Source organism: Nerophis ophidion, unplaced genomic scaffold (genome assembly GCF_033978795.1).
Source record: "Nerophis ophidion isolate RoL-2023_Sa unplaced genomic scaffold, RoL_Noph_v1.0 HiC_scaffold_140, whole genome shotgun sequence".
Taxonomy (NCBI): Eukaryota; Metazoa; Chordata; class Actinopteri; order Syngnathiformes; family Syngnathidae; genus Nerophis; species Nerophis ophidion.
Genome location: NW_026907062.1, coordinates 187,231 through 196,620, shown reverse-complemented (window position 1 = coordinate 196,620; position 9,390 = coordinate 187,231).

The window sequence follows — 9,390 nt, the reverse complement described above, 5'->3', positions numbered from 1 at the left end:
TAACCTCGATCCTGACCTCATGGTAAACTACCGACCGGTGTCTCATCTTCCCTTTATTTCGAAAATCCTCGAAAAAATTGTTGCAGAGCAGCTAAATGAGCACTTAGCGTTTAACAATCTATGTGAAACTTTTCAATCCGGTTTCAGGGCAAATCACTCGACTGAGACAGCCCTCGCAAAAATGACTAATGATCTATTGCTAACGATGGACTCTGATGCGTCATCTATGTTGCTGCTCCTCGATCTTAGCGCTGCTTTCGATACCGTCGATCATAATATTTTATTAGAGCGTATCAAAATACGAATTGGTATGTCGGACTCAGCCCTGTCATGGTTTAACTCTTATCTTACTGATAGGATGCAGTGCGTCTCCTATAACAGTGTGACCTCGGACTATGTTAAGGTAACGTGTGGAGTTCCCCAGGGTTCGGTCCTTGGCCCTGTACTCTTCAGCATCTACATGCTGCCGCTGGGTGACGTCATACGCAAATACGGTATTAGCTTTCACTGTTATGCTGATGACACCCAACTCTACATGCCCCTAAAGCTGACCAACACGCCGAACTGTAGTCAGTTGGAAGCGTGTCTTAATGAAATTAAACAATGGATGTCCGCTAACTTTTTGCAACTTAATGCCCAAAAAACGGAAATGCTGATTATCGGTCCTGCTAGACACCGACCTCTATTTAATAATACAACTTTAACATTTGACAACCAAATAATAAAACAAGGTGACTCTGTAAAAAATCTGGGTATTATCTTCGACCCAACTCTCTCCTCTGAGTCACACATTAAAAGCGTTACTAAAACGGCCTTCTTTCATCTCCGTAATATCGCTAAAATTCGCTCCATTTTGTCCACTAAAGACGCCGAGATCATTATCCATGCGTTTGTTACGTCTCGTCTCGATTACTGTAACGTATTATTTTCGGGTCTCCCCATGTCTAGCATTAAAAGATTACAGTTGGTACAAAATGCGGCTGCTAGACTTTTGACAAGAACAAGAAAGTTTGATCATATTACGCCTGTACTGGCTCACCTGCACTGGCTTCCTGTGCACTTAAGATGTGACTTTAAGGTTTTACTACTTACGTATAAAATACTACACGGTGTAGCTCCAGCCTATCTTGCCGATTGTATTGTACCGTATGTCCCGGTAAGAAATCTGCGTTCAAAAGACTCCGGCTTATTAGTGATTCCTAGAGCTCAAAAAAAGTCTGCGGGCTATAGAGCGTTTTCCGTTCGGGCTCCAGTACTCTGGAATGCCCTCCCGGTAACAGTTCGAGATGCTACCTCAGTAGAAGCATTTAAGTCTCACCTTAAAACTTATCTGTATACTCTAGCCTTTAAATAGACCTCCTTTTTAGACCAGTTAATCTGCCGCTTCTTTTCTTTCTCCTATGTCCCCCCCTCCCTTGTGGAGGGGGTCCGGTCCGATGACCATGGATGAAGTACTGGCTGTCCAGAGTCGAGACCCAGGATGGACCGCTCGTCGGGACCTAGGATGGACCGCTCGCCTGTATCGGTTGGGGACATCTCTACGCTGCTGATCCGCTTGAGATGGTTTCCTGTGGACGGGACTCTCGCTGCTGTCTTGGAGCCACTATGGATTGAACTTTCACAGTATCATGTTAGACCCGCTCGACATCCATTGCTTTCGGTCCCCTAGAGGGGGGGGGGGGGGGGGTGGGGGGGGGGGGGGGTTTGCCCACATCTGAGGTCCTCTCCAAGGTTTCTCATAGTCAGCATTGTCACTGGCGTCCCACTGGATGTGAATTCTCCCTGCCCACTGGGTGTGAGTATTCCTTGCCCTTTTGTGGGTTCTTCCGAGGATGTTGTAGTCGTAATGATTTGTGCAGTCCTTTGAGACATTTGTGATTTGGGGCTATATAAATAAACATTGATTGATTGATTGATTGAAAATTAAATACATGTTTTTGTATTAATATTAAATACATGTTTAGTGTATAAATATTAAATAAATGTTTAGTGTATTAATATTAAATACATGTTTAGTGTATAAATATAGGTGTATGAGTAACCAAACTTATGTAAAAAAAAATAAAAGAAACGAAAGAAAAGGGAAAAAGAGAGAGAGAGAGACGGAGAGGACCAGACTTATTAAGAGGGAACGTGCGCCCTCCTGTGGACTTCTGCCGCAACTGCACACATAAAGAAATTCATTATTTCCAAGTGTGCCTTATTTAGAGGATAATAAATACATGTTTACTGTATGAATATTAAATATATGATTAGTGTATAATTACATATACGTTTAGTATATGATTATTAAATACATGTTCTGTGTATTAATATTAAATACATGTTTAGTGTATGAATATTAAATACATGTTTAGTGTATAAATATTAAATACATGTTTAGTGTATAAATATTAAATACATGTTTAGTGTATTAATATTAAATCAATGTTTAGTGTATGAATATTAAATACATGTTTAGTGTATAAATATCAAATACATGTTTAGTGTATGAATATTAAATACATGTTTAGTGTATTAATATTAAATCAATGTTTAATGTATAAATATCAAATACATGTTTAATGTATGAATATTAAATACATGTTTAGTGTATTAATATTAAATACATGTTTCTGGGACAACCAGTGACTACCAGGAACAGTCTGGTTGACCACCAAGTATAGATTGGTGACAGCTGGAGAGACAGCGGACAGCCCGGAAAGACGGCACCGGGGCAGTGAGGGGTAGCATCCCGAGCTGCACCTTCTGAGAGGAAGGAACCCACAACAAGCTACGAATCGACCTACAGGAAATATACCCCCAGGGATTCCCGAGAGGGGGGGCGGAAGAGAATCCCACTGGACGGATCAAAGGTTGACGACACATGGCAATGGTAACACGACGACGACTATGGAATGCATATGTGGGAAGGTATGCAAGAACCGACATGGCCTGCGGATCCACCAGGCCAGGATGAAGTGTATGCAGAAGGTGGTAGAATCACAGCGCACAGGAACTACGCCTGGTGAGACGCAGGAGGAGCCAGGCCCGGAGTCACCCCACAGTGCCCGGAGCCTCCAGGTGATGCAACCACCAGAAGCACACAGGACATCAGAACATCGTCGGGTAAAGTGGCCCCAAGCTAGCAAGGAGAAAGAGTGGCTCCAGTTTGATGAAGATGCTGATACCATCTTGGAAACAACAGCCAAAGGGGACGCTGATCGACGCCTCAAGACGATGACCACGATCATCATCAGCCTCGCTGCAGAGAGGTTTGGACTTGAGGAGAAGCGGGCAGCGAAGCCCCCCTACATCATGAACAATAGAGCGAGTAAAATCCATCAGCTCAGGCAGGAACTGAAGTGTTTAAGACAGCAGTTCAAGGTTGCACGTGAAGAGGATAGGGGGCCTCTTGCGGAACTACGTTGTATAATCCGCAAGAAGCTAATAACCTTGAGGAGAGCGGAGTGGCATAGGAGGAGGAGGAAGGAAAGGTCCAGGAGGAGAGCTGCCTTTCTGGCGAATCCCTTTGGAGTCACAAAACAGCTGCTAGGACAGAAGCGAAGCGGTAGACTGGCCTGCTCCAAAGCTGAGGTCGACCACCACCTCAAGCAAATTTACAGCGATGGATGCAGAGAACAAGACCTAGGCCCCTGCAGGTCCTTGATCAATCCACCAACACCAACGCTTGACTTCGATGGGAAAGAGCCCGGCTGGAAGGAAATCCAGGAGGTGGTCCGCAGGGCAAGGACGAGCTCTGCTCCAGGGCCCAGTGGAGTACCTTATAAGGTCTATAAGAACTGTCCAAGACTACTCCACAGACTCTGGAGAATCTTGAAGGTGATCTGGAGGAGGGGCAAGGTAGCAGACCAGTGGAGACAGGCAGAGGGTGTGTGGATCCCAAAGGAGGAGAAGTCTAAGAACATCAATCAGTTCCGAACCATCTCGTTGCTGAGTGTTGAAGGGAAGATCTTCTTCAGCCTCATGGCCAGGCGACTGACAGACTACCTCCTGAAGAACTCCTACATTGATACATCGGTCCAGAAAGGAGGGATCCCAGAGGGACCTCGAAAATGCCTATGGATCCATACCCCACAAGCTGGTCGAAGAGGCACTGAATCGGCATCACATTCCAAAGAAGTTCAGAGACCTCATTCTGGACTACTATGCCAACTTCCATCTAAGAGTCTCCTCCGGAAAAACAACCTCCGACTGGCACAGGCTTGAAAAGGGGATCATCACTGGCTGTACGATCTCAGTCATCCTCTTTGCGCTCGCCATGAATATGCTGGTGAAGTCTGCGGAAGTTCAGTGCAGAGGTCCCCTCTCCAGGTCTGGAGTCCGGCAGCCACCCATCCGAGCCTTCATGGACGACCTGACAGTGACCACTACATCCGTCCCAGGTTGCAGGTGGATCTTGAATGGCCTTCAGGAGGTGATTTCCTGGGCTCGCATGAACTTCAAGCCGGCCAAGTCGAGGGTCCTAGTGCTAAAGAAAGGAAAGGTTACTGGCAAGTTCTGCTTCTCACTTGGCACCACCAAAATACCATCACTCACCGAGGAACCTGTGAAGAGCTCGGGAAAGGTGTTTAATTGCAGCCTGAGAGACGCAGCCTCCACAAGATCGACCAACCAAGACCTGGAGACCTGGCTGACCGTGGTGGATAAGTCTGGCCTTCCTGGCAAGTTCAAGGCCTGGATTTACCAGCACGGGATTCTCCCTCGGATCCTCTGGCCCCTCATGGTGTACGAAGTCCCCATTTCAACGGTGGAAGGCTTTGAGATGAGGGTCAGTAGGTTCCTGCGCAGGTGGCTAGGACTGCCGCGAAGCCTGAGCAGCATTGCTCTATACGGGCATAACAACAAACTGAAGCTCCCCATCAGCAGCCTGAGCGAGGAGTTCATGGTGACACGGTCCAGGGAGCTCCTACAGTATCGGGAGTCCAGTGACCCAAAGGTTGCACAGGCTGGGATTGAAGTCAGGACGGGGCGGAAGTGGAGAGCTGTCGAGGCTGTGGATGTTGCAGAGGCAAGGCTACGGCAAAAGGTTTTGGTGGGAACAGTGGCGCAGGGGAGATCTGGCTTAGGTAGCAGAAGAACACCTCGCTATGACAAGGCGCAGGGGAAAGAGAAGAGGTCACTGATCCTCGAGGAAGTGCGAGCAGGAGTTGAGGAAAGGCGAGCCTGCCAGATGGCGGGAATGCGGCAACAGGGCGCCTGGACGAGATGGGAACAAGTATCAGAGCGTAAGGTCACATGGACCGAGCTCTGGAAAGCCGAACCCCATCGAATAAAGTTCTTGATCCAGGCGGTCTACGATGTGCTGCCAAGTCCATCCAACCTCTTCACCTGGGGAAAGGTGGAGACACCAGGGTGCCCCCTCTGCCAGAGGAGAGGAACCTTGGAGCACATCCTAAGCTGTTGTCCAAAAGCCCTGGGTGAAGGGCGGTACCGCTGGCGACATGACCAGGTCCTGAAGGCCATAGCTGATGCCATCTGCAGGGGAGTCAGTCACAGCAAGAGCCTCCGCCCAGTGAAGAGTACTGCTTTCATCAGAGCTGGGGAGAAGTCAACACCGGCTGCCCGGAACACCTCGTCTGGCCTGTTGGCAACAGCACGCGACTGGGAGCTGTCAGTGGATCTGGGAAAGCAGTTGAAGTTCCCTGACGTGGTTGCTAAAACATCACTAAGGCCAGATATTGTGCTCACCTCAGTGGCCTCCAAGCAGGTAATCCTCTTGGAGCTCACAGTGCCTTGGGAGGACCGTATGGAGGAGGCCAATGAGAAGAAGAGTGCAAAGTACTCTCAGCTTGTGGAGGAGTGTCGGAGCAATGGGTGGCGAGCGATGTGCCGGCCGGTTGAAGTGGGGTGTCGAGGGTTTGTGGGCAAATCTCTCTGCAGGGCCTACAGAATGCTTGGCATCACAGGGGCCAGCCAGCAAAGGGCCATGAAGTTAGTCACAGATGCAGCAGAAGTGGCATCAAGGTGGCTGTGGATCAGGAGGGGAGAGGCGTGGCATGTAGGGCAGTAGCGCTACCTGGACACAGGCTGGGGCCTGATCAACCCTGGCTGGGTCGCCTAGGGGAGGGGGTCTGATTGTTGAAAGACCCGAAACCCCCTGTGATCCTAGGTTACATCACTGAGGATGTGTCCAGTTGCACCATTGGTGTATTTAAAAAACGTGTATTAATATTAAATACATGCTTAGTGTATTAATATTAAATACATGTTTAGTGTATAAATGTTAAATACATGTTCAGTGTATGAATGTTAAATACATGTTTAGTGTATTAATATTAAATATATGTTTAGTTTATTAAAATTAAATACATGTTTTTGTATGAATATTAAATACATGTTTAGTGTATTAATATTAAATACATGTTTAGTGTATACATAATAACTACATATTTAGTTAATGAATAATAAATACATGTTTGGTGTATTAATATTAAATACATGTTTAGTGTATTAATATTAAATATATGTTTAGTTTATTAAAAATAAATACATGTTTTTGTATTAATATTAAATACATGTTTAGTGTATTAATATTAAATACATGTTTAGTGTATACATGTTAAATACATGTTTAGTGTATAAATATTAAATACATGTTTAGTGTATAAATAATAACTACATGTTTAGTGTATGAATATTAAATACATGTTTAGTGTATTAATATTAAATGCATGTTTAGTGTATTAATATTACATATATGTTTAGTTTATTAAAATTAAATACATGTTTTTGTAATAATATTAAATACATGTTTAGTGTATTAATATTAAAAACATGTTTACTGAATTAATATTAAATACAGGTTTAGTGTATAAATAATAACTACATGTTTAGTGTATGAATATTAAATACATGTTTAGTGTATAAATATTAAATACATGTTTAGTGTATTAATATTAAATATATGTTTCGTTTATTAAAATCAAATACATGTTTTTGTATTAATATTAAATACATATTAAGTGTAAGAATAATAACTACATGTTTATTGTATGAATATTAAATACATGTTTAGTGTATAAATATTTAATACATGTTTACTGTATTAATATTAAATACATGTTTAGTGTATAAATAATAACTACATGTTTAGTGTATGAATATTAAATACATGTTTAGTGTATAAATATTAAATACATGTTAAGTGTATTAATATTAAATTTATGTTTAATTTATTAAAATTAAATACATGTTTTTGTATTAATATTAAATACATGTTTAGTTTATTAAAATTAAATACATGTTTTTGTATTAATATTAAATACATGTTTAGTGTATAAATATTAAATACATGTTTAGTGTATTAATATTAAATACATTTTTAGTGTATAAATGTTAAATACATGTTTAGTGTATAAATATTAAATATATGTTTGGTTTATTAAAATTAAATACATGTTTTTGTATTAATATTAAATACATGTTTAGTGTATTAATATTAAAAACATGTTTATTGTATAAATGTTAAATACATGTTTAGTGTATGAATATTAAATATTTGTTTAGTTTATTAAAATTAAATACATGTTTTTGTATTAATATTAAATACATGTTTAGTGTATTAATATTAAATACATGTTTAGTGTATAAATATTTAATACATGTTTACTGTATTAATATTAAATACATGTTTAGTGTATAAATAATAACTACATGTTTAGTGTATGAATATTAAATACATGTTTAGTGTATAAATATCAAATACATTTTTAGTGTATTAATATTAAATACATGTTTAGTGTATTAATATTAAATACATGTTTAGTGTATAAATATTTAATACATGTTTACTGTATTAATATTAAATACATGTTTAGTGTATAAATAATAACTACATGTTTCGTGTATGAATATTAAATACATGTTAATTGTATACATATTAAATACATGTTAAGTGTATGAATATTAAATATATGTTTAGTGTATAAATATTAAATACATGATTAGTGTATTAATATTAAATACATGATTAGTGTATGAATATTAAATACATGTTTAGTGTATAAATATCAAATACATGTTTAGTGTATGAATATTAAATACATGTTTAGTGTATAAATACTAAATACATGTTTGGTGTATAAATATTAAATACATGTTTAATGTATGAATATTAAATACATGTTTAGTGTATAAATAATAAATACATGTTTACTGTATGAAAATCAAATATATGATTAGTGTATAATTACATATACGTTTAGTATATGATTATTAAATACATGCTCAGTGTATTAATATTAAATAAATGTTTAGTGTATGAATATTAAATACATGTTTAGTGTATGAATATTAAATACATGTTTAGTGTGTAAATATTAAATACATGTTTAGGTTATTAATATTAAATCAATGTTTAGTGTATGAATATTAAATACATGTTTAGTGTATAAATATCAAATACATGTTTAGTGTATGAATGTTAAATACATGTTTAGTGTATAAATATTAAATACATTTTTAGTGTATTAATATTAAAAACATGTTTATTGTATAAATGTTAAATACATGTTTAGTGTATGAATATTAAATATTTGTTTAGTTTATTAAAATTAAATACATGTTTTTGTATTAATATTAAATACATGTTTAGTGTATTAATATTAAATACATGTTTAGTGTATAAATATTTAATACATGTTTACTGTATTAATATTAAATACATGTTTAGTGTATAAATAATAACTACATGTTTAGTGTATGAATATTAAATACATGTTTAGTGTATAAATATTAAATACATTTTTAGTGTATTAATATTAAATACATGTTTCGTGTATGAATATTAAATACATGTTAATTGTATAAATATTAAATACATGTTAAGTGTATGAATATTAAATATATGTTTAGTGTATAAATATTAAATACATAATTAGTGTATTAATATTAAATACATGATTAGTGTATGAATATTAAATACATGTTTAGTGTATAAATATCAAATACATGTTTAGTGTATGAATATTAAATACATGTTTAGTGTATAAATACTAAATACATGTTTGGTGTATAAATATTAAATACATGTTTAATGTATGAATATTAAATACATGTTTAGTGTATAAATAATAAATACATGTTTACTGTATGAAAATCAAATATATGATTAGTGTATAATTACATATACGTTTAGTATATGATTATTAAATACATGCTCAGTGTATTAATATTAAATAAATGTTTAGTGTATGAATATTAAATACATGTTTAGTGTATGAATATTAAATACATGTTTAGTGTATAAATATTAAATACATGTTTAGTGTATTAATATTAAATCAATGTTTAGTGTATGAATATTAAATACATGTTTAGTGTATAAATATCAAATACATGTTTAGTGTATGAATGTTAAATACATGTTTAGTGTATAAATATTAAATA